Here is a 25476-nt window from a genome sequence, read left to right as displayed (position 1 = left end):
ACAACCCAAAGATATGCAGGGTAGGTGGATTGGCCACACTAAATTGCCCCTTAATTGGAAAAAAGAATTGGGTACTCTAAATTTATTTAAAAAACGCAACACAGCAGGTTGAGATGTTCCAGCTGCAGGTCAATAGGTCTGAACATGACGCCTGGTAAAGGGGTGCGGGCTGGGGATGTGTGGTTTGACTACTTAAAGAAGCACTCCTTGAGCTCTGGTTCAAAGTATCCCTATTTTACAATTCTCATCTTTTAAGAATTATTATTGTTCCATTGTATATGGTGAGGGGGTTACTGCACTAATTAATATAGTAAATACACTATCAACATCCTGGGCATTACCATTGACTGCTAACTGAGCTGGACCAGCCAAAAAATATTATGGCTACAAGAGCAGGCCAGAGGCTGGGAATTCTGCAGGAAGTAACCATCTATAAGGCACAAGTCAGGAGTGTGGTGGAATACTCCCCACTTGCCTGGATGAGTGCAGCTCCAACCACACTTAATAAGTTTGACACCATTGAGGCCAAAGCAGCCCGCTTTATTAGTTCCCCGTCCACTGCCTTCAACATTGACTCCCTCCATCATTGAGGCACAGTGAGTACCATCTACAAGATGCACTACAGCAGCTCACCAAGCCTCTTTTGACAGCATCTTCCAAATCCACAATACCTACCACCAGCAGGTTGAGGGCAGCAGATACATGCGAACTCCACCACTTGGAGGTTCCCCTCCAAATCACTCATCATCCTGACCTAGAAATATATATCGCCGTTCCTTCACTGTCTCTGGATAAAATTCCTGGAACTCCCTCCCCAACATCAATGTTGGTGTACATACACCACAGGGACTACAGTAGTTCAAGAAGACAGCTCACCACCGCCTTCTCAAGGGAACTTAGGGATGGGCAACAAATGCTGGTCTAGCCAGTGATTCCCAAATCACAAGAATAAAGTAAAAGATTATTTTTCATTTTACTGCCTACAACAGAACATTCTTCATTAAAAACATGGTTACCAATTTGCAGTGTTTCCTAAATACCTTCACACTGCATCAATCACATCACTGCCAACCATTTGTGCACTTGTCACCAGGTTTTTTAAAAATTCAAATTGATTTTCCAGCTTGAGTGGTCACTGTTCTGCTGCCAACCTAATTAGGCTCTGTATCAACTTCTTGCTTTCAAGCCTCCTCCTGACTTTGGGAAAAATGACTCATCAGGTTTGGCTTTAAGTTCAGAAAAAAAAGCCCTGAGGAAAAGTTCAGCATTCTCCCTGGAAATGTTTTTGCAAACTAGGTTGGAATGTTGTGGTGATTCCAGCTGAAAATGTGAATAAATATACTTTGCTCATTATTGAAGGTCACAGTAGAATGCTTATCAGTGCAGTGGTAGGGGTTTGAACTGCTAACACTTCCTATGTTTAGGAGAAAAGAATTGCCAATTTTCTTCTCAGTTTAACTATTTTCTGTTGCCTTCCTTTATGCACATCTTGGTCACAGGCAGGAAGGACAATCTAATGATTGAACCTTTCTTGAAGAAGATAAAGGTCACGCCATAATTCAGCTGGCAATGACATTTTAATTAGAAGAGTGTGTCCATTTTGTTTCTCACATGACCATTCCCCCTGACTGTAGATCATTCCCTTCCCTCCTGTATAAGCTCCTATTCTCCTCTGCCAACAGCAGCAGAAGAACTCTAAAGCTAGGAGCAAGAGTAGGCCATGGGGTTTGATTTTCCCCGACGTTGCACCCTGTGCCGATCCGGGTTCATCGGGAGCCTTGCAGGAGAAGCCTATATCAGGCTTCATGCCGGGCTCAAGCCCTCACCCACGTCACTCAACTCACAGCGCCTGGCATGATCTGCATCAAACCCTCGCTGAAGGCTTTTTCATGTGGAGAAAGTATCTAAAGATTACAATCCAGATTATGCCACCGGGCCAGCGGGAATCACACTGATTTTCACGCCAGGAATGACACTTTGTCCTTTTGCACTCAGTCCAATATCTCCAAACTTACTAACCATGCCTCCTACATTCTCAGCCAAATCATTAATATATATAACAAATAACCTTAAATCAGAACTGAAAAGGGGTCAAAATGTGATGAATTATATACTTGGAGCGGCAGGTGGAGCAGAATGGTGAGTCAGTGATTGATTGGAGTTAAGGAGGAATTGACAAAGATGCCATGGAAATGAGACAAAGGGACTGTTAATAGAGCCATTAGGGGCTGAAGAGTGTTAATAGTGGCAAAGTTAGGATACCAGAATGTGCTAATAGGAGAACAGAGGTCAGTGATCATTGGTAGCAAAAGTGAACATGGGCCAGTGGCCATGCCGGGGAGAGGGGCTTGTGTTGGGACAAGTCAGAGGAACTGAATACAGTTCGCGGAATCCTCCGCATCTTGAACGGCCGAGCCCTAACCTTGAGGGGCTAGGCCCGCGCCGGAATGATTTCTGCCCCGCCAGCTGGCGGGAAAGGCCTTTGGTGCCCCGCCAGCTGGCGCGGAAATGACATTGCCGGGCGGCGCATGCGCGGGAGCATCAGCGGCCGCTCACGGCATTCCCGCGCATGCGCAGTGGAGGGGGTCTCTTCCGCCTCCGCCATGGTGGAGACCGTGGCGAAGGCGGAAGGAAAAGAGTGCCCCCACAGCACAGGCCCACCCGTGGATTGGTGGGCCCCGATCGCGGGCCAGGCCACCGTGGGGGCACACCCCAGGGCCAGATCGCCCCCCGCCCCCCTCAGGACCCCGGAGCCCGCCCGCACCACCTTGTCCCGCCAGTAAGAGAGGTGGTTTAATCCACGCCGGGACAGGCATTCTAGCAGTGGGACTTCGGCCCATCCGGGCCAGAGAATCGCCAGCGGGGGGGGGTCCCGCCAACAGGCGCGGTGCGATTCCCTCCCCCGCCGCATCTCCGGTGCCCGAGAATTCGGCAACCGGCGGGGGCGGGATTCACGCCAGCCCCCGCCGATTCTCTGACCCGGCGGGGGGGTCGGAGGATCTCGCCCCAGAAGTACCTTTCTGGGTGTAAAGTGGTTTGAGACATCTGGTGGTAGTGAAAGGTACGATAGAAATGCAAGTTTCTCTATTTTCCAAACTGCTCACTCTTATAATCAACTCTAACGTCATAATCTAACTCAAAGACAGAGATTCAACTTTGCCTCTCCCAATGGCTCTACTACCTCATCTAATCAAATATCCACGTAACATAAGAATTCTATTGTGCATATCCTGGCCACCAGCATTAGTTTATTACAGTGAAAACATTTGAAACTTTTCATTTCTTTTCCACCCTCCTGGATTTCTTTTTTATTCTGAGGCACACTTGTTGCTAACTTTGGTTGGCTCTTAATTTGTTGCCCGTTGTGTCTTTACTTAATTTGCTCTGTTTCTATAACCTTTGCTCTAGAGTCGCCAGGTATCTTTATGATACCACCACGAGGTTCAAGTTCAAGTACTGATCAATAACTCACTACACCAGTTAATAAGTTTCAAATCAAAACACATTTATTGTACACAGTCAATCACTACTCATGCATAAGACTCTACATACTTGACTATCTCTAACACTATAGGCCTATACTTAGCTTTGGAACTGGCCCACCAGGTCAGGGGAACAAATGGCCTTTCGTTCGGGTTCTGAGTCTGCAGGATTCAAAAGCTGGTATGGACTGGTAGCTAGGAGCACCTATCTCATAGCGTGCGTTGACTGGAGACTTACTTGATTGATGCGGCAGCTAGGTAGGTCACTGTCAAGGGTTGTTTCGAGCTGCTGAGTGACCCTGCCAAGAAGACCGAACTGAACTTGGGGGTTCTACTTTATAGTCCCCAGGGGCTTCGTGCCGTTCGGGGCGGACCCCGTATCTGGTTCCAAGTGATTGGACTATGTTCCGATCACTTGGATCGATTTCTCCAATACTGGAGCTATTCCCTGATTGCTGGGCGGTTCCTGAGTGTCCGTTGGCCTTCCTTTGTCTTGGCTCCTGCAGGCGCCAAGGAGTCTGGCTTGGCCTTATTCACCTTAAATGTTTCAATTGTTCCCAGGGATTGCTCATTAGTATGCAGATGGCTGTTGGTTTCAGCGCTGTCTGGGTTTCTGCAAGTTTTAATACACAGGAACTTTGCACCTGCTAGTTTTTCCTGGCTTGACTGAATTTCCCTGCATTCTTTGCGGATCTCCATTTTAAGTCAGGAAGTGGCCAACCCAGGTGGCTACACACTCTCCTTATTATCTCCCATCAGATCACATTTACTTTTACCACTTGAATATTTCTCATGTCCCCAGTTTCTATCCCTCACAGGCTGAAACTGATGTCGGAAACCAAGCTTTGATTTATGAACTAGTTCATAATCATCTGCCATTTCTGCTGCTAATCTCACAATTTTAACCCTCTGCTCTTCCACATGAGTTCTCACTACATCAGGAATTGAATTTTTAAACTCCTCCAAAAGTATCATTACTCTGAGAGCTTCATACGTTTGGTCTATTTTCAAAGCCCTTATCCACTTATCAAAATTACTCTGTTTGATCCTTTCAAACTCCATGCATGTTTGACCAAATTCTTTCCTTATATTTCTAAACCTTTGTCTGTAAGCTTCAGGCACTAGTTCATATGCACCTAAGATGGATTTTTTCACCTCCACATACGTCCCAGATACCTCCTCCGGTAGTGATGCAAACACTTCACTAGTCCTACCTGTCAGCTTTGTTTGAATCAGTAACACCCACATGTCCTGTGGCCATTTCATTTGTTTAGCTACCTTCTCAAATTAAATGAAAAAGGCTTTCACTTCCTTCTCGTCAAACCTTGGCAATGCTTGGACATATTTAAATAGATCCCCACCACGCCTTCGATTATGATGCTCGTTCTCACTATCCTCATCACTATCATCCAACTGTACATGTCCCTTTACGTCTGCCAATTTTAACTGACTGTCATGTTTCATGGCCATTTTCTGAAGTTCAAACTCTCTCTCTTTATCTTTTTCCCTGATCTGTATCTCCCTTTCTTTTTCTTCTGCTGGGGCTATTCTTTCTTTTCTCCTTACTTCTCTCACCTTTTCTTTGTCCTCTCTTTCTTTCTTTTTCTTTTTCCTCTCTTTCGTATTCAAGCTGCTTTAATTCTTTCTCATGTTCCATTTGTTTAATTTGCAAGTAAATTTTTGCCATTTCCAATGAGTCAAACTGTATCTCAGGCAACTTTAAATGCTTAACCACCGCCATAATTACGTCACCTTTTCGCATTTTGGCAGGTAATGTTAACTGCAATGTTTTTACCAAATCTAACAGTCTGCTTTTAGTCTCTGTCCGTAAGGTACTGCTGTTGCTAAATGTGTTTCTCTTAATTTGGCGCTGAAGATGACGGCCAATATGGTCGCCTTCCTTAATTCTAATTACGTTTTGCTCTAGAGTCGCCAGGTATCTTTCGATACCGCCACAAGTTTTAAAACCGAATACTGATCAAAGACTCGATACACCAGTTAGTAAGTTCAAACTCAATGCTCATTTATTTACACACACAGTCAAATATACTCATGCATAAAACTCTACAAACTAAACTATCACTACTGCTAAAGCCTATACTTAGCTTCGGGAGCCCACTCAGTCAGAGAAACAATGGCAGTTGTTCGGTTCTGAGGCTGCTGGGGTCAAACTGGTATGGAATAACAGCGAGGAGCGTCTGTCTCGTAGCGTGCGTTGACCTTGGACTTACTTGTTCCGATGTTGCTGTTGGGCAGGTCTCTCCTTGGTGAGAGCCGGAGCCACAAAGGAGCGATTCTCTCTTGGGGATCCTTCTTATACCCAAAAGGGGCTTTGCGCGCTTTTGGGCAGGCCTTGAACTTGGCCCCAATTAATTGGGCCGTTTCCCATTCGTTCCTATTGATTTCCTCCAATAGGGGGGTGGGTGCCCTGATGGCTGGCTGTGTCCTAGGTGGCCGTTGGCTGCTTTGTTCTGGTCTCCTCTGGCGCTGGGGTGTCTGCCTTGGTATCGTTTACTTAAATGTTACTCTTTTGTCCCCGGGGATGGCTCATTAGTATGGTAATGGTTTTGCAGTATCGGTCTTGTCTGAGGGCTAAGGCTCCAATCAAAAGACAAACCCTGCACCTGCTTGTTTTCTCAGTGTTGTCCATTTTCCCTGCAATCTTTGCAAAGTGTCCATTTTGTAATCGGGAAGTGGCCATCCCAGATGGCTACACTGCGTGTGACTGCCTCCACCCCCAAACACTTCTGAGCCTCTGAAAGAGCCATTGTCCACAACACACTCCCCACTTAAACTAAAATACCAAACCTGAAAAGCAACCACAATAGGCTCACCCCTCACTGTCTTTAAGTTCACTAAGCCAATCCAATAGATAGACGTTTATCCCCCTCAAGCCCTCAATTGTTATGGGTCAGAGTTTAGAGAACCCCAAAGTGTATAATGGAGTTCATTTAACCCACAACTTTTAATAGATTGTGGTATGGGGAGCACACGGCCCACTGTAGCCACCTAAAATGGCTGAGTCCCTATTGATTTGGCCAAAACCCGATTTAAAATGGCTAACCGAAAAGGCTGATGGGAAAAGCAGCCAACAGGACACAAACGGACAGCTGCAGACAGAATAGCGTGTTCGGCTCTGGGGAAGTCGGCCCAGATCGATACTCAAGACCATTAGCAGCACATCAACCCAGACATCTGCAGTTTAATCGGCTATCCCCGGGAACAATTGCAACATATTAGCAATTGAATGCCGGGCCAGACCTGTCGGCGCCTGCAGTGGCCGAAACAAAGACAGGTGAACGACCACCCCCCGATCGAGGAATCGCCCCGTTATTGGACATATCGAACCCAGTGATTGGGAACAAGTCCAATCACTTGGGACTCAGGGTCAAGGGCCGCCCCGAGAGGCGGGAAGCCCCTGGGCCCTATAAAGTGAGGGGCCAAGTTCAGATCTCTCTCTCTCTCTCCCTTCTTCCCCTGCTCGAGACCTTCGCAAGAACATCAACCAGAAACTGTAAGTTTGACTCCAGCGATCGCTACCCGATAAAGACTCCTAGCCATCGACCTGTATCAGCCTTTTTGAATCCCGCGGGCCAGATCCGATTCGATAAGCCACTTGTTTCCCTGACCTTGTGAGCCCTTCCTAAAGTTAAGTATTGGCCAGTAGTGGTAGGTTTCTATATAGATAGTAGGATTATTGTATAAGCATTACCTGTTGTATATAATAAATGACCGTTGATTTCAATCTTACTAAGCGGTGTGCTGACTTATTGGGCAACTCGTGAGCAAAGGCGACTCATGAGCAAAGGTGACATAATCAGAGCTAATAAACTAAGGCTAATAAGAGCAACATAATTGGCGACTCCGCCGGGACCCGACATAGAAGTGGAAAACCACTCCGGGAGAACCCCAACAATTTGAATAGAATCCAATCGGAAACAAAAAAACAAAAAAACCCACAAGTGTTCAAGCGGTTCTGGTTAATAATTCACAATTCGGAAGTGTGTGTATGCATGCGTAACTAACAGGGTTATAAGGTAAAACTGATAGATTTTGTTGCGTCAAAACTGTCAGAAGTCTGTATTTTCGGAAATTAGCGCAAGCCGTACCCGCATCTACGACACCACCTTAGCCCCCTGTTCCAAATTTGAATGTAACGAGCAGATAAGAGAGATGGCCATGCAGGCAATGCAACGCCTCATGAACCCCGAAGAATTTGCGGTCGCACCGATCAGCAGCATTAAAGTGGGACAGTGTCCCATTTGGGAAGTGGAAATTCGCAAATTTCTGCAGGGCAAAGGATGGCCCGTGTGGAGCGGTTTCTGTAATAATGACGACTCAGGTCCCGGGAGTATAGGGCATACTTGGTGGGAGAACATGAGTGAAATCTATAAGAAAAGCTTAGCGAAAGCGCGCAAGCCGATGGCAATCGTGTCCTGCATGGCACAATTGCGAGGCACAGAGGAGGTCGTCAGGACGCTCCGAAAAGAAATAGAGGGCATACATCATATGAGTAAAATCAATGTATGCGAGATGGAAAATGAAAACCTGGAATTGAAAAGGCAGTTAGAAGCCAAGGACAAAGAAGTGGCTGCTGCCAAACGGGGTCACCAGTCTTGTCTGGCGCATTAAGCAGTTTTCAATCCCAGTATGAGAAGGCTTATTAGGACACGCAGCGTGCCATCCTGGTTAAGAAAGAGACGGAGAAGCAGGTGGAGACACTACAGAAGCAATGTAGTGATCTCAAGGCAGCCTTGAGAGCGCTCCACGCTGCAACCACGGAACAAAGGCAAAGTACCTTAGGCCATGCAAAGTGCCGAAAGCAAATTGCAGACCTGTAAGCAATGCTTTCTGTCCAAAAGGGATTCCAAGACACCTTTGGGGAAAGTTTAGACCAGGAAGATGGCTCTGATTGGGAAGAACTGCAAGAGACAGCGCAGAGATATGTTCAGGGAGCATGTGCGCAGGGAAAACCTCAAAGGAGGAGAACACCCCCACCCCCCACACAGCAGGGAATACAGACTCCCATGAACCCTGTAACAACCCACTGCACCGCCACAGCAGACGAGGCGGAAGTCTTATATTCCACCCCTCTCACAGTGACCCAATTACGGGACGTGTGTGCTAAAATCGCACCGTTCCTTCCCACTTCAGACCCACACCATTTCTTTGCCACCGTCAAACACCAGGCGACCATGTACGGCCTGGATGAGAAAGAGCAGGTAAAGCTGACGGTCCTCAGCTTAGATCCATCGGTCGCAGCAGCCCTTCCCGACCCACAGAATGTTGGAGGAGGCACCCTTGCAGAAATGCATACCGCGATCCTGGATGCGATCGGGTACAACTGGGGCGACCCCGTAGACGGTCCAAATAAGTGCAGACAGAAGAAGTCTGAACACCCCACAGCGTTCTCAGGACGCTTGTGGATTCACTTTGAAGCCGTTTTCGGAAATGTAGACCATGCCCATTTGTCCGCAGACAATATGGCCAAATGGACCCGCACCCTTATCTCCCATGCCGCGGAAGCAGGACAGAATGCCTGTAGTAATTATGACCCCTCGGAGGAGGCTCATAATGAGAAGTGGGTGGTCAAAAGATTGTCCCGCGTTTGGGAACAAGCGGCTCACGGTAAACCCGCAGCTAGAACCCCTGAGGAAAACCAAGCCGCCGCAGACATGCAGGCAGTAAGAACCACTCTCCACAACCCCGCCTGGGAAAACGAGGGAAAGAGCAGCCGCCCAGCAAAACCGCAAGAATGCTACAATTGCGGACAGTTGGGACATTTTGCCAAAGAATGCAAGGCCCCTAAAAAACCCACAAAAAGCCCAACAGACCGGCACTCTCAATAAGAAAAAGGCAGAGCCCATACATAGCGTTAGCGCCCAGTCCGATCAGACAGACCTGACCGGAACGGACTGACGGTGTACAGGCTTCCCCAGCTGGGTCTGCGATACCCTTTGGGATAGGTCAGGACGACCCGTAGTCGCAGCAAAGGTTAGGGGACAGATGATCGAGCTTCTCTGGGACACAGGAGGGTTCCGCACAACCTTAAATTCCTCCACCCTTGGTAAGAACACGTGGCCCACCACAGCCACTATCACCCTCAGCGGCTTCACAGGCCACTCACAGCAGGGACACATCACAGCCCCTGTACCCATCCAGATCGGAACCATTAATACAAAACACCTCGTAGTGTTAGTCGACCTGCCCCCAACAGCAGAGCACATTTTGGGGATAGACTTCATGAATTCTCACCAACTCTCTTTTGATCCAGTCAACCAGTGTGTCTGGAAGATGGCGAAATCTGCTAGAGCCCCCGCAACACTCAATATAGAGGATTATATGAACAAAATTAGCACAGTAGGCGAGTTTTGGTTCAACCCCACCACACTCAGCACGGACCGACAGGTTAGGGCAGTCCTGCAAAAAAACAGGGCAGCATTCGCAACCCACAAACACGACTGTGGACGGATGACCGGTTCTGTACAAATAACAGGACCGGACCCAAGACCCCCAAAACAGTACGGATTTCCCCTAGAAGCAGAGGGAGAAATCCTAAAGGTCATAGAAAGCTTATTAGAGCAGGGCGTCCTGAGATCGGTAGCCTCAACTAATAATGCCCCGATTTGGCCAGTAAGGAAACCCGACGGATCATGGCGTTTGACCATAGATCATCGGGAACTCAATAAAGTCAACCCCGCAGCAGCCCCCACCGTTGCAACAAGTCCCGAGACCATGCTCAAACAGGGACTCCATGCCCGATATTTCAAGGTTTTGGATGTCAGTAATGGGTTCTGGTTCATTCCATTGGCAAAGTCGTGCCAGTACAAATTTGCCTTCACCTTTAAAGCACAGCTAACACGTGGACATGCCTGCCACAAGGCTTCTACAACTCCCCCTCCATTTTCCACCGACAGCTGGCAAATGGACTAGCGAAATTTTCTCGCCCCGAATGCCTGGTACAGTATGTAGATGATCTACTACTGCAGACAGACACCAAGGAAGAGCACATTGAGCTTCTGTCCGAACTCCTGGAATTATTACATTCCATTGGCTGTAAAGTAAACCCCAAAAAGGCCCAGATATTGGAAGAAAAAGTGGTATATTTGGGTACAATTATCACACATGGAAAACGCGAGATCGAGCACAAAAGAATTGACTCGATCGCTGAAATACCCCTTCCCCATCACGTTTCAGCCCTCCGGTCGTTTTTAGGACTGGTTGGCTACTGCCGAAACCACATTGACGGTTTCGCCAGCAAGGCAGCGCCCCTCTCAGACCTCCTAAAGAAAGGAACCCCTTGGGAATGGCTTCCGCAGCATACGGATGCTGTGGAATCATTAAAACAGGCGCTCATAGCCGCCCCCGCACTGCAGGTTCCCGACCCGCTTTCCCCTTACGCCATAGAGGTAGCGACCACAGACCGCACCCTTTCAGCCATACTCCTGCAGGAACGGCACGACCAGCTAAGACCCGTGGCTTATGCCTCCCGGATTTTAGATGCTGTGGAGCAGGGATTCTCAGCCTGTGAGAGGCACCTGCTCGCAGTTTTCTGGGCAGTCCAGTACTTCTCATACATTACCGGACTGAACCCCATCATCATTTTGACCGAGCACACCGCCACCCAACTTTTACTAGACGGACGGTACCGTCAGCCAAATCCGCGCTGCTAGGTGGACCCTTCTCTTACAAGGACGGGACATCACAGTAAAACGCACAAAGACTTACACATACTTAGCGGACAATCTACAGTACCCCGGAACCCCCCATGAGTGTGAGATCATTTCACCCCACCATAATACAGGCTCCTTTATAGCTAAAACACCCCCCAGAAAACTAGCCACTCCATCTCAGAACCCCCCTCACCCGGACACGTGTGACCCCATTAGGATTTATGTGGATGGATCTTCCACAATCCTGGATGGGCAACGCATAACAGGTCGTGGGATTTATGTGGAGGACGCGCAGGGACGCACCCTCGAGGAAATCGCATTAAAATTACCTGGACACTTCGGCGCACAGGCAGCAGAGCTTGCGGCCATCGCTTACATTGTAGAGCCCCAGATTCCTTCCCCAGCCCAGCAGACATATATTCAGACAGTCTATACGTGTGCAACAGCCTCACTGAATTTCTGCCCCTCTGGGAAACGAGAGGATTTGTTTCCGCGGATGGGAAACCCCTCCCCTCAGCCCCATTACTCCGCCATATTCTGAAAAAGGCCAAGAACAGGGCTTTTGGCATTATAAAAGCCCGCAGCCACCATTGTTCCTCCCCCCCTGGAAATGTAAAAGCCGACGCACTGGCTAAGGCAGGATCCAGGCATGGGTATTTTTGGAAGCCCCCCGAGAGCGCCCCAGTGAGTGCGCCAGTGAGTGCAGTTCAGGTCGCGCAGACTAGGATCGAAGATCTAGTAGAGGCCCAGAAGCAGGATAGCGCTCTCACTGAAATCGTGAAAGGGAAATTTCCAGCCTCATACGATTGGTACAGAAATACAATAACCACACATGACGGTGTGGTGTTGAAAGACACCCTTTATGTAGTTCCTGAGCAGGATAGGAATCAAATGATCTGTTTATTCCATGATGGTCATGGACACCAGGGAATCGAACCCACCGCAGCCCACCTCAAACAGCTTTGTTGGTGGCCTAATCTCAAAGAGGATGTATCCCATTACATTGAGAATTGCCTCATCTGCGCTCAGAACAACCTAGATAGATATGCCAAAAAGGCACACCTCAGCCACACTCGACCCGTTAACGGCCCCTGGACTAACCTCCAGATCGATTTTATAGGTCCATTGCCCCCTTGCAGGAATGGCTATAAATATGTTCTGGTGGTCATAGACACTTTTACAAAGTGGGTGGAAGCATTTCCAGCCCGCACCAACACCGCGAAAACCACAGCCAAAATCCTAACCCACCACATTTTTCCAAGATGGGGACTCCCCCGCAGTATTGAATTGGACCAAGGTTCTCACTTTACGGGACGGGTCATGCAGAACGTCCTCACGATATTTGGCATAACCCATAAATTTCACATTGCGTACCACCCTCAGTCGAGTGGTGTAGTGAGTGCATGAATCGGACCCCAAAAACCACCCTTAGGAAAATGGTCCAGCAGAATAACACCACTTGGGATTCGGTCCTCCCCTTTGCGCTGATGTTTTTACGTAACATTATTTCCACCTCCACAGGTTACACCCCACACACCCTCATGACCGGACGCCCCATGAAAGGGACAGAGTACTTGTTGGGTTTAGACCTGACCAGCCCTGAAGTTACGGCCCTCACCCATGAGAAAGCCGTTGAACAATTACTCGCAAATATAAAAACGGCTCAGGTAGCAGCGGCTGTTAAACTGGGCACTAAAAGAAAACAGAGCAAGGCCTGTTTTGATAAGGCAGTACATGCAACGGAGTATAATATAGGACAACAAGTGATGTTGTCTGTGTATAACCCCAGCACATTTCTGTCTCCGAAATACTCGGGTCCGTACTCCATTACGGACAAAGTAAGCCCATCGGTATATAAAATCAAATACCAAAATGGCAAGACTGTGTGGTTTCACATAAACCAGCTAAAGGTTTATGGAGCACAGTCAAACCACGCCCACCACATCATGCTTGACGCAGCAGACCAAACCCCGCCCACAGCAAACGTAACTACACCAACCCCCTCCACGTCCAGCCCAGACACGGACTCGCCCCCGAACTTTACACTCCGCCCCGGAACGCCCACAGACTGCGGCAGCAGAGACAGCGACTGTGACTCTGACGACAGCCACAGCACGCCCCCCTACTATCCTGGTCCCACACCCAGCGACTCCGACTTCGACTCCAGTGACCCCATCCTCATCACTTTCTTAACCAAACCACACCACCGACCACCGAACCACACGGACGACCCCGACTTTGTTCCCACCCAACTCGACCCAACTCATTGGCGCTGCGACAACTCCTGCAGACTCGTCCGCAACGACGAGAGCGACCCCAACTCACACCACACAGCCCTTTCTGCCCTAATTCACTCCAGAGTTTGGCACCAGGGAGAAGGTGACGACCTCGGGTCTGACTCCCAAGCCGCCAACCCCTTTGCGACCCTGTTCGCAACAGAGAACTGAGGTGTCCACATGATGATTTAAAGGAGACACTTGGTGAAAAGTGTTGTCCTTCCTGATGGAACCTGCAGGATGTTTTCCGTTGTTTGTATGTTTGTTTAATGTTGTTCGTCCGACAGGAGAAATTTCTCGCACGCCCATTCTGCCGAAACCTCTGAGGACTTGCCTCAGAGACCCACCGAGACCAGACGCTTGTTCAGAGGAACTAGCTTTTCAGCTGATACTTGTTCGGGTATCAGACGCCCGATCGTAACTGCTCTTCTGATTTGACGGGAGAATCAGAACAGCAACCCCACCATGATGACTACATTTTTGCCCGTTCTTGTCGGTTGCTCAGGCAGTGGAGAAACGGCATGAGACCCGCCCTGCCTGGGGACTTCCCCGTTGGTCAAAAACGCTCGGGTAGGGGGACATACGGTATTGGTAGCCGTCCTACCCGGGGACTCCATCCAAATCTTACCTTTCGCGGCCCATACGCACCTCATTCGACCTTTTCCTTTCAAAAACAGGTTTATTTATTTAGGCAACCTTTGGGTTGCCGCCAAATGCTATTTACATCCTGGAACATTTGGATGATAAACTTAGCACCGGTCCACCATTGGGAAGTGTGCCGCGTCCTAACATTTGTTTTGAAAAAAAATGGGGGAGAAGTCACATATAGTGACCAATTATAAGGGTTTAATTGGCCCCAAGAAGGACAGACACACTAACACACCGGATATTAAACCAAAGTAGTTCCAGATACTATGCTTGTTTTCCAGAACTCCAGAAGCTCCAGGACCGGAGAAAAACAGAGAGCACAGAGAAAGAAAAGAAAGAGGACAACCATGAGGACTCCTTTCATCGTGCTCAACATCTTTTTGGACATTTGGTTGGGCGGGAACGCGGACCCCATTACTCCAAACCTCCCTGCCGTTAATGTTTCACTGCCCCGCAGTACCGAGGGCCCAGTCACCAGCCACGCTGCATTATCCTGGTGTGCCAAGTTCATAACTTGGTACTCCCTGTCGTACGTTATTGAGGCACTGTTAGCATTGGCCATACTCTGCTGTGCAGTACAGACCATGCGCCTCCGCAAGTGGAAAAGGAGAGCATACCGCGCTCGAACCCCGGTATATCGGATCCGATCCCCTATATTCGGTTATGACCAGACCCCAGACCCCCGCGACCTATGAAACCAGAATAATAAAACATGCACTTGCGTTTTTCCTGTCAATAAAAAGAAATGTATGATCCTGAGCTTGACTGCCAAGCCAGGAAAGAATATATGGAATATTTTGATATTTGTTGTATGTTTAGAGAGATAGGATTATGCAATGATTGATGAGTGTTTTAGGTAAAGTTAGAGGTTCCAAGTTTTTATTTTTTTAGATACATGCCCCTGCCTGACATAGCGCCTGCAAGAATTGTTTAGATAAATTTTTGTGCATAGCTAGGGTCAGAGTAGTGGCCATGTAGGAGGTGTCCCCCGTCCCCCCCCGCCCGGTCAGGGAACAGAAAGGAAAAAATTTATGTGATCCTTCATGCTTCGCGTTATGATCACAAGGAGGGCCTGTAGCCACCTAAAATGGCTGATTCCCTATTAATTTGGCCAAAACCCGATTTAAAATGGCTAACCGAAAAGGCTGATGCGAAAAGCAGCCAACAGGACACAAACGGACAGCTGCAGACAGAATAGCGTGTTCGGCTCTGGGGAAGTCGGCCCAGATCGATACTCAAGACCATTAGCAGCACATCAACCCAGACACCTGCAGTTTAATCGGCTAACCCCGGGAACAATTGCAACATATTAGCAATTGAATGCCGGGCCAGACCTGTCGGCGCCTGCAGTGGCCGAAACAAAGATAGGTGAACGACCACCCCCCGATCGAGGAATCGCCCTGTTATTGGATATATCGAACCCAGTGATTGGGAACAAGTCCAATCACTTGGGACTCAGGGTCAAGGGCCGCCCCGAGAGGCGGGAAGCCCGTGGGCCCTATAAAGTGAGGGGCCAAGTTCAGATCTCTCTCTCTCTCCCTTCTTCTCCTGCTCGAGACCTTCGCAAGAACATCAACCAGAAACTGTAAGTTTGACTCCAGCGATCGCTACCCGATAAAGACTCCTAGCCATCGATCTGTATCAGCCTTTTTGAATCCCGCGGGCCAGATCCGATTCGATAAGCCATTTGTTTCCCTGACCTTGTGGGCCCTTCCTAAAGTTAAGTATTGGCCAGTAGTGGTAGGTTTCTATATAGATAGTAGGATTATTGTATAAGCATTACCTGTTGTATATAATAAATGACCGTTGATTTCAATCTTACTAAGCGGTGTGCTGACTTATTAATCATAACTCGAGCTTGAACCACGTGGCGGTATCAGAAAGATACCTGGCGACTCGTGAGCAAAGGTGACATAATCAGAGCTAATAAACTAAGGCTAATAAGAGTAACACCACTCTACAGGTGTGGTACAGCAGAAATGGAAAGTATTTTTAAAGCAAAACAATGTTTATTCTATGAACTCAAGTTAACCTTTCTAAAACAAACAGTGAACATCTTAGCAACCAGTAAATCAAATACACCCCCCAAAGAATACAACAGTAAGTAATCTATATGCTGTCCTTTTCACCCAAAAGACTTAACAAATCTCTAAACAGAAGCACATCAGGGTTTACATTCAATACTGAAAACATTTATAGTTCTGAATTCACCAAATGATCGAGAGATAGTCCTTCATGGCAGAGAGATCAACAATACAGCTGCTTTGACTGACTTCAGCTGCAACACACTGAAAAACGAAACCAAAAAGACAGAGACACACCCAGGCTTTTCTCAAAGTGAAACTAAAAAGAACCAGAGCTCAGCTCCACCCACACGCTGACATCACTGCAGTAACATGAGCAGCCAAACATTTCTTAAAGCGACATTCTCATGCACATTCAAGAGGTTACTGTAAGTCCCACTCCCTTTATCCTTTCCCTTTTGCTCGGCAATTATTTTACCATCGAGTGTTTATCAAACTCCTTTTGAATGCCACAAATGAACCTGTCTCCACCACACTCACAGACAGTGCATTCCAGACCCTAACCACTCGCTGTGTGAATCTGTCTCCACCACACTCACAGACAATGCATTCCAGACCCTAACCACTCGCTGTATGAATCTGTCTCCACCACACTCTCAGACAGTACATTCCAGATCCTAACCACGCGCTGTGTGAATCTGTCCCCACCATACTCACAGACATGCATTCCAGATCCTAACCACTCGCTGTGTGAATCTGTCTCCACCACACTCAGACAGTACATTCCAGATCCTAACCACTCGCTGTGTGAATCTGTCTCCACCACACTCTCAGACAGTGCATTCCAGACCCTAACCACGCGCTGTGTGAATCTGTCTCCACCATACTCACAGACAGTGCATTCCAGACCCTAACCACTCGCCATGTGAATCTGTCTCCACCACACTCACAGACAGTTCATTCCAGACCCTAACCACTCGCTGTGTGAATCTGTCTCCACCACACTCAGACAGTACATTCCAGGTCCTAACCACTCGCTGAGTGAATCTGTCTCCACCACACTCTCAGACAGTACATTCCAGATCCTAACCACTCGCTGTGTGAATCTGCCTCCACCACACTCACAGACAGTGCATTCCAGACCCTAACCACTCGCTGTGTGAATCTGTCTCCACCACACTCAGACAGTACATTCCAGATCCTAACCACTCGCTGTGTGAATCTGTCTCCACCACACTCTCAGACAGTGCATTCCAGACCCTAAACACGCGCTGTGTGAATCTGTCTCCACCATACTCACAGACAGTGCATTCCAGACCCTAACCACTCACTGTGTGAATCTGTCTCCACCACACTCAGACAGTACATTCCAGATCCTAACCACTCGCTGTGTGAATCTGTCTCCACCACACTCTCAGACAGTGCATTCCAGACCCTAACCACGCGCTGTGTGAATCTGTCTCCACCATACTCACAGACAGTGCATTCCAGACCCTAACCACTCGCCATGTGAATCTGTCTCCACCACACTCACAGACAGTTCATTCCAGACCCTAACCACTCGCTGTGTGAATCTGTCTCCACCACACTCAGACAGTACATTCCAGGTCCTAACCACTCGCTGAGTGAATCTGTCTCCACCACACTCTCAGGCAGTACATTCCAGATCCTAACCACTCGCTGTGTGAATCTGCCTCCACCACACTCACAGACAGTGCATTCCAGATCCTAACCACTCGCTCTGTGAATCTGTCTCCACCACACTCACAGACAGTTCATTCCAGACCCTAACCACTCGCTGTGTGAATCTGCCTCCATCACACTCACAGACAGTTCATTCCAGACCCTAACCACTCGCTCTGTGAATCTGTCTCCACCACACTCACAGACAGTTCATTCCAGACCCTAACCACTCGCTCTGTGAGGCAAGTTTTCCTTATGTCACTTTTGGCTCTTTTGCCATTCATCTTAAATCAGTGTCCTCTAGTTCGCAGCTCTTTTGTCTCCTCCCTATCTACACTCCCTAGATCCGTTGATTTTGATAACCTCTGTCAAATCTTCTAATCTCGTCTCAACCTTCTCTTGTCCAAAGAAAACAACCCTTTAAAAAATAACTTTCCCATGATGAATTCCACTGAAAAATGAAAAGCTCACAGCCTATTCAAGATCTGAGTTGGGCAATGAAGAGGAAACTAACACTCATGGCAGTCTGTTTATGACAGTTTCTGTTGTTAGAAGAAGCAGAGACAAACCTACAGTGCTTCCTGCATTGTGCGTCTGTCAGAAGGTTCTGTCAGCCTGCTGGGGCTCTTGTGGCTGCCAGTGTTGTGGAGAGGTCACTCACAGCCCAGGGAATGTAAAATGGTTCTATTCATGGATAGAAACTCAAGATGAGCTCCAGTGTTAATGTACTTCTGCTAGACCTACAGGAAGGTAACAGTTTGCTGTCACCGATGAGGAAGGTCATTCAATCCATTTCATTTATTCACGCAGAGAGATTCTTTGTAACATTAATCATTTCTCAAATGGTTTTCATCTTCACTAACCTATCTGGAAGTTTATTCCTCAAGTTGATCTCTCACTGTGTGGAGGAGAATTTCCTGCTATCTGTCTTAAAATTACCTTTCTCCAGCTTTAGCCGGTGTTTTTGGCTTTATTCAAATCTTTACATTTAAGGTAACTTCCTGGGTAAATTTTTCAACACATTTCTAAGTTTCGTCCCTCAGGTTTAGCCTATTGAGGGTGAATAGCCCACATTACCCTGGTCCTTCTTCATAACTCATGCCCCGACACAGCGGGCATTGTTCTTTTCTGCCCTGCATCCAACACGCAAGTGTCTCTCTTGTTTCTTAGTAACTGGAAGTGGATGCAGTATTCGATGTGTAATCTGACGGGAGCTTTGTAAAATTTGATCATTACTTTGAATTGTTTAAATTCTATTGCCTTGGCTGCGTAATTCAACAGCTTGTTGGCTTCGCTGATTGCTGCTCACTATTGGTTGGACATGTTTAGCATTTGGTCCACTGAGAGTCTTAGTTTTTTATTATCTATTTTCTAGGGGCACGGGGGTCGCTGCCAAGACCAGAATTTATTACCCATTTCAGACAACGCTGAGAAGATGGTGGTAAGATACTGAGTGGCTCACTCGGCCATTCCAGAGGACGGTTACGAGTTAACGGCACTTCAGTGGGTCTGGAGTCACGCGTAGGCCAGACCAAGTAATGCCAACAGATTTCCTTCCCCAAAGGACATTAGCAAATGAGTTGGGCTTTTACAACAATCTGGTAGTTTAATGGTCGCAATTTCTGAGACTAGCTATTGTTTCCAGATTTTATTTAATTACTTGAATTTAAATTCTCCAGCTGGTAGTAGTGAGATTTGAACTCATGGGATGGAATTTTCACAAAAAATGGCATTTGCCATCTTTTGAAGGTGTTTTTTTTTGCCATCATGGTGAGGGATGGGGCATAAACACGCTGACAAGTCTGGCTTCACAGAGATCAGCGGTGCCCTTTAAAAAGGGCATCCCAGATTCAAAGTGAAATTCAATACAGCGGTAGTAAGTTTCAGGAGAGTAAGACAAAGCTGAATGGCCTCTACTTTAATGCCCTGAGTATTACAGGTAAAATGGATGAGTTAAGGGCGAGGGTTGACACGTCGAATTATGATGTAGTAGCCATCATGGAGACATAGTTAATGAAGGGACAGGATTGGCCACTTAACATCCCAGGATACAGAATCTTCAGGAGGGACAGGGGAGGGGGCAGAAGAGGAGGAGGCATTGCATTATTAGTTAAGGAGTCAATTACTGCAGTAAGGAGGGATGGTTTCTTGGGGGTGGCGTTAAATGAAGCTTTATGGATAGAGCTTAGGAATAAAAAAGGGACAGCCACATTGCTAGGTGTTTATTATTGACGCCCAGAAAGTCAGCGGGAAATTGAGGAGCAAATTTGTGTGCAATTTGCAGAAGTGTGTAAAAATAATAATAGGGTAATTATAGTGGGTGATTTCAACTTTCCCAACATTAACAGGGATAGTCATAGCGTTAAGGGCTTAGATGGAGCAGAGTTCGTAAAATGTATACAAGAGAACTTTTTAGCTCAACATGTGGAGGATCCAACAAGGGATGGTGCAGTGCTGGACCTAATTCCGGGGAATGAAGCCAGACAGGTGGTTGATGTGTTGGTGGGGGAGCCTTTTAGTGATAGTGACCACATGGTGCAATTTAAGTTTGTTATGAACAAGGAAAGAGACAAATTGCAGAAAAAGGTCTTGGATTGGGGATGAGCAGACTTTAGTAAAATAAGGCAGGATCTCACCAAGGTATATTGGAACAAGTTACTGGTGGGGAGATCTACAGAAGAGCGGTAGGGGGTGTTCAAAGAGGAAATAGGGAGTGTACAAGCCAATATGTTCCCTCTAGGGTAATAAGAAGGAGTAACATGCCCAGAGAACCATGGATGACCAGAGATCTTCAAGATACAATGAGAAGGAAGAGAGAGACTTTTAATAAGTACAAGGGAGCAAATCAACAGAGACATTAGTGGAGTACAGAAAATGCAGGATGGAGTTTAAGAAAACAAATAGGAGAGCAAAGAGGACATATGAGAAATCTCTATCTAGTAAAAGTAGGGGAAATCCCAAGATATTCTATAAATATATCAATGGGGAGAGGATAACTTGGGAAATAGTAGGGCTCATTAGGGACCATAGAATCATAGAATCATAGAAGTTTACAGCATGGAAACAGGCCCTTCGGCCCAACCAGTCCATGCCGCCCAGTTTTTACCATTAAGCTAGTCCCAGTTGCCCGCACTTGGCCCATAACCCTCTATACCCATCTTACCCATGTAACTATCTAAATGCTTTTTAAAAGACACAATTGTACCCGCCTCTACTACTACCTCTGGCAGCACATTCCAGACACTCACTACCCTCTGAGTGAAGAAATTGCCCCTCTGGGCCCTTCTGAATCTCTCCCCTCTCACCTTAAACCTATGCCCTCTAGTTTTAGACTCCCCTACCTTTGGGAAAAGATGTTGACCCTCATTATTTATGCCGCTCATTATTTTATAGACCTCTATAAGTTCACCCCTAAGCCTCCTACGCTCCAGGGGAAAATAGTCCCAGTCTATCCAGCCTCTCCTTATAACTCGAACCATCAAGTCCCGGTAACATCCTAGTAAATCTTTTCTGCACTCTTTCTAGTTTAATAATATCCTTTCTATAATAGGGTGACCAGAACTGCACACAGTATTCCAAGTGTGGCCGTACCAATGTCTTGTACAACTTCAACAAGACGTCCCAAGGGGGAATCTGTGGGTGGAGCCAGAGGACGTTGGTAGGGAGTTAAAAGAATACTTCACATCTGTCTTTACCGAAGGGAATGAAGAGGCAGATATGGAACTCGGGGAGAGAGACTCTGAGGTTATTGAGCAAACTGCCATAGGGAGTGACAAGATATTGGAAATGTTGGCAGGCTTAAGGGCGAAGGTTGGGGCAGCATGGTGGCACATGTGGCTAGCACTGTGGCTTGACAGCGCCAGGGTCCCAGGTTCGATTCCCCGCTGGGTCACTGTCTGTGCGGAGTCTGCACGTTCTCCGCGTGTCTGCGTGGGTTTCCTCTGGGTGCTCCGGTTTCCTCCCACAGTCCAAAGACGTGCAGGTTAGGTGGATTGGCCATGCTAAATTGCCCTTAGTGTCCAAAAAGGTTAGGAAGGGTTATTGGGTTATGGGGATAGGGTGGAAGTGAGGGTTTAAGTGGGTCGGTGCAGTCACGACGGGCCGAATGGCCTCCTTCTACACTGTATGTTCTATGTATGTATCTGTGTAAAAGTGAAGAAATCTCCAGCTCTGGACAAATTGCGTCCCAAGTTGCTGTGGGAGGCGAGGCAGGAGATCACAGAGGCCCTGATCCAAATTTTTAATTCTTCTCTGGACATGGGAGAGGTGCCAGAGGACTGCAGAACCTCAAATATTCAAGAAATCTGTAGGGATAAGCCAGGGAACTACAGGCAAGTGAGTCTCATGTCAGTGGTGGGGAAACTAATGGAGAAAATTCTGAAGGACAGAATCTATCTCCACTTGTACGAAGTCTTACAACACCAGGTTAAAGTCCAACAGGTTTGTTTCAAATCACTAGCTGCTCCTTCCTCAGGTGAATGAAGAAGTAGGTTCCAGAAACATTTGTAAGGACAAAGTCAAAGATGCAAGATGATACTTTGAATGCGAGCATTTGTACGTAATTTGTAGGTAACCCCAGGTTCAAGAAGTGTGAATTGTCTCAAGCCAGGACAGTTGGTAGGATTTTGCAGGCCAGATGGTGGGGGATGAATGTAATGCGATATGAATCCAAGGTCCCGGTTGAGGCTGTACTCATGTGTGCGGAACTTGGCTATAAGTTTCTGCTCGGCGATTTTGCATTGTCGCGCAACCTGAAGGCTGCCTTGGAGAACGCTTACCCGATGATCAGAGGCTGAATGCCCTTGGCTGCTGAAGTGTTCCCCAACTGGAAGGGAACATTCCTGCCTGGCGATTGTTGCGCAATGTCCGTTCATCCTTTGTCGCAGCGTCTGCATGGTCTCGCCAATGTACCACGCTTCGGGACATCCTTTCCTGCAGCGTATGAGGTAGACAACGTTGGCCGAGTCGCACGAGTATGTACCGCGTACCTGGTGGTTGGTGTTCTCATGTACAATGGTGGTACCCATGTCGATGATCTGGCACGTCTTGCAGAGATTGCCATGGCAGGGTTCTGTGGTGTCATGGTCGCTGTTCTGAAGGCTGGGTAGTTTGCTGCAAACAATGGTTTGTTTGAGGTTGCGCGGTTGTTTGAAGGCAAGTAGTGGGGGGGTGTGGGGATGACCTTGGCAAGATGTTCATTTTCATCGATGACGTGTTGAAGGTTGTGAAGAAGATGTCGTAGTTTCTCCGCTCTGGGAAAGTACTGGACGACAAAGGGTATTCTGTCGGTTGTGTCCTGTGTTTGTCTTCTGAGGAAGTCGGTGCGGTTTTTTGCTCTGGCGCGTTGGAACTGTCGATCGATGAGTTGAGGGCCATATCCCGCACGAGGGCATCTTTCAGCGGCTGTAGATGTCTGTTACACTCCTCCTCGGCTGAGCAGATCCTGTGTATACGGAGGGCTTGTTCATAGGGGATGGCTTCTTTAATGTGTTTAGGTGGAAGCTGGAGAAGTGGAGCATCATGAGGTTACCTGTGGGCTTGCGGAAAGCAAAGTGCAGGTGACCCACCCGGGTAGAGGAGAATCCCATGTCTCCAGGTCATTAGTCCAAGCCTTTGGATTATTAATTCAGTAATATAACTGTTAATGTCAAGTCAATTGCATTGTTGAGGTTAGAAAATAAACAGGTGGAGGGTAATAATTGAGTACCTTGAATTTGTATAAGAAAAGTATTGCTGGGACACGGGGCTGGTTGGTCGTTAGGAAGCAAGCCAGGATCTGCATTCTGTAGAAATACGGTCTATCAGAATGGTGTCTGTATTCATACTTCACCCTCTGGCTTGGGATCCATTGAACAATAATACAACACTATTATACAAATTGTGATTTCTCAACTACCTTCTTGGCTATTAGCTCATTGGGAAGTATTGAAAACTGTGAATTAGCAGAAAACAGTCCCAACTTCTCACCAGAGTGCAAAACTAATCTGGTGGATCAAACACTTGTTATGGAAACTTCCTGATCTCTATAGCAGGGAGTGGGTTGGAGGCTGGGTGCTGCTGGTCTGCAATAGACTTGCGATATCCCCCTCTCAACCAAGAATTATTCTGAGTTTAGTGTTAAAAATAGAAAAGTATTCAGACTTATAATATCATAGCACATGGAAGTCTTTAATCTCTACAAGGCTGATCTGACTGTGTGGAATGTATGGACCAGGCAGCAGGCTGTTCTGACACCCTGTGTGCTGAAGTTCGCTTTTCACTACACAATGCAAGCTGTTGGTTCAGATCCTCCTATCCAGGCAGCAGTCAGTTTTATCAACACTGATATGTTATTGAGAATGAAAGTGAATTAACAGCACAGTTAGACAGAACCAACAGTCAACCCTGACCCATTGCCATTCATCATAGTTCTTCCATAGACACTTGCAATCATGCAAAGTTAAACACTTGTGAAGCTGTCATCATGAGAGAATGATTAATGTGCTGTGTTCATCATCCCACTGCTAGGTCCATCCTGGACCCTGTTCAGCTAGGCCTCGGGGAATGGTTGGATTTTTCAGGCAAACTGTCCTGTTTAGGGCCAGTGTGGTACAATGAAAGCTGAGAGAATCTGACTCCCCATAACATCAAGGGTCTTGTTAGTCGATCCATACACCCAGGGTAACTATTATGACATATTAGATGGCCATGCTTTTGGTGATTTTCATTATGAAGTGTATATCATATAGTCTTCCTGCTGTGGTTTCTTGATTCACCATTAGTTCATGGACAGCACAAAGGAATTCCGAGCTCCCTTGTTTTGAATGCCCAGCTTGTGTATGGGGCCACTGAAATGCAGGACAAAAAAGACTTACTTTTATACAGCACCATTCCTGACTCAGGACATCCAATTACGTACTTGTTGAAATGGAGAGATTTGATTTTGATTTGATTTATTGTCACATGTACCGAAGTACAGTGAAAAATATTTTTCTGTGGCCAAGGGAATGTACACAGTACATAGTAGTCAAAAAAAGAATAATCAATAGAGTACATTGACAAATGGTACATCGCCATGGAGCAAACACAGCAGCCAATCTGTGCGCAGCAAATTCCCATAAACAGCAATCTGATAATGATCCAGATACTCAGTGACTTTTCCTCAATCATAAGGTCCGAAGTGGGAATATTCCCTGATGATCGCAGATGTTCGGGCAGCACGGTGATGCAGTGGTTAGCACTGGGACTAAGGTGCTGAGGATCCGGGTTCGAATCCCGGCTCTGGGTCACTGTATGTGTGGAGTTTGCACATTCTCCCCGTGTTTGCGAGGGTTTCACCCCCACAACCTAAAGATGTGCTGGTTAGGTGGATTGGCCACACTAAATTGCCCCTTAATTGAAAAAAAAATAATTGGGTACTCTAAATTTAAAAAAAATGATTGTAGATGTTCAGGACTTCAGATACTGTAGCAGTCCTTATGCAAATGCAGCAAGACCTGGACAATATCCAGGCTTGGGCTGAAAATTGTCAAGTAACATTCATGTCACACAAGTGACAGGCAATGACCATCTCCAACAAGAGAGAATCCAACCATCACCCCTTGACATCCAATGGCATTACCATAATTGAATCCCCCACTATCAACGTCCTGGGTGTTACCACTGACCAGAAATGGAACTGGACGAATCATATAAATACTGTGGCTGCAAG

General features: G+C 47.2%; 1 long non-coding RNA gene across 1 annotated transcript in view; it reads left to right on the top strand.

Moving 5' to 3' along the window:
* The first annotated feature begins 18666 nt into the window (after positions 1-18666).
* The window catches only part of LOC140407828 (uncharacterized), a 44907-nt gene continuing 38097 nt past the window's right edge, over positions 18667-25476 (top strand). The window contains exons 1-2 of the long non-coding RNA XR_011939830.1: positions 18667-18779; positions 19162-19227. This is a non-coding gene — a long non-coding RNA (uncharacterized lncRNA). The remainder of the gene's footprint in view (positions 18780-19161; positions 19228-25476) is intronic.

This window comes from Scyliorhinus torazame, chromosome 2 (assembly GCF_047496885.1).
Source record: "Scyliorhinus torazame isolate Kashiwa2021f chromosome 2, sScyTor2.1, whole genome shotgun sequence".
Taxonomy (NCBI): domain Eukaryota; kingdom Metazoa; phylum Chordata; class Chondrichthyes; order Carcharhiniformes; family Scyliorhinidae; genus Scyliorhinus; species Scyliorhinus torazame.
This window is presented reverse-complemented; position numbering and strand designations above follow the sequence as displayed.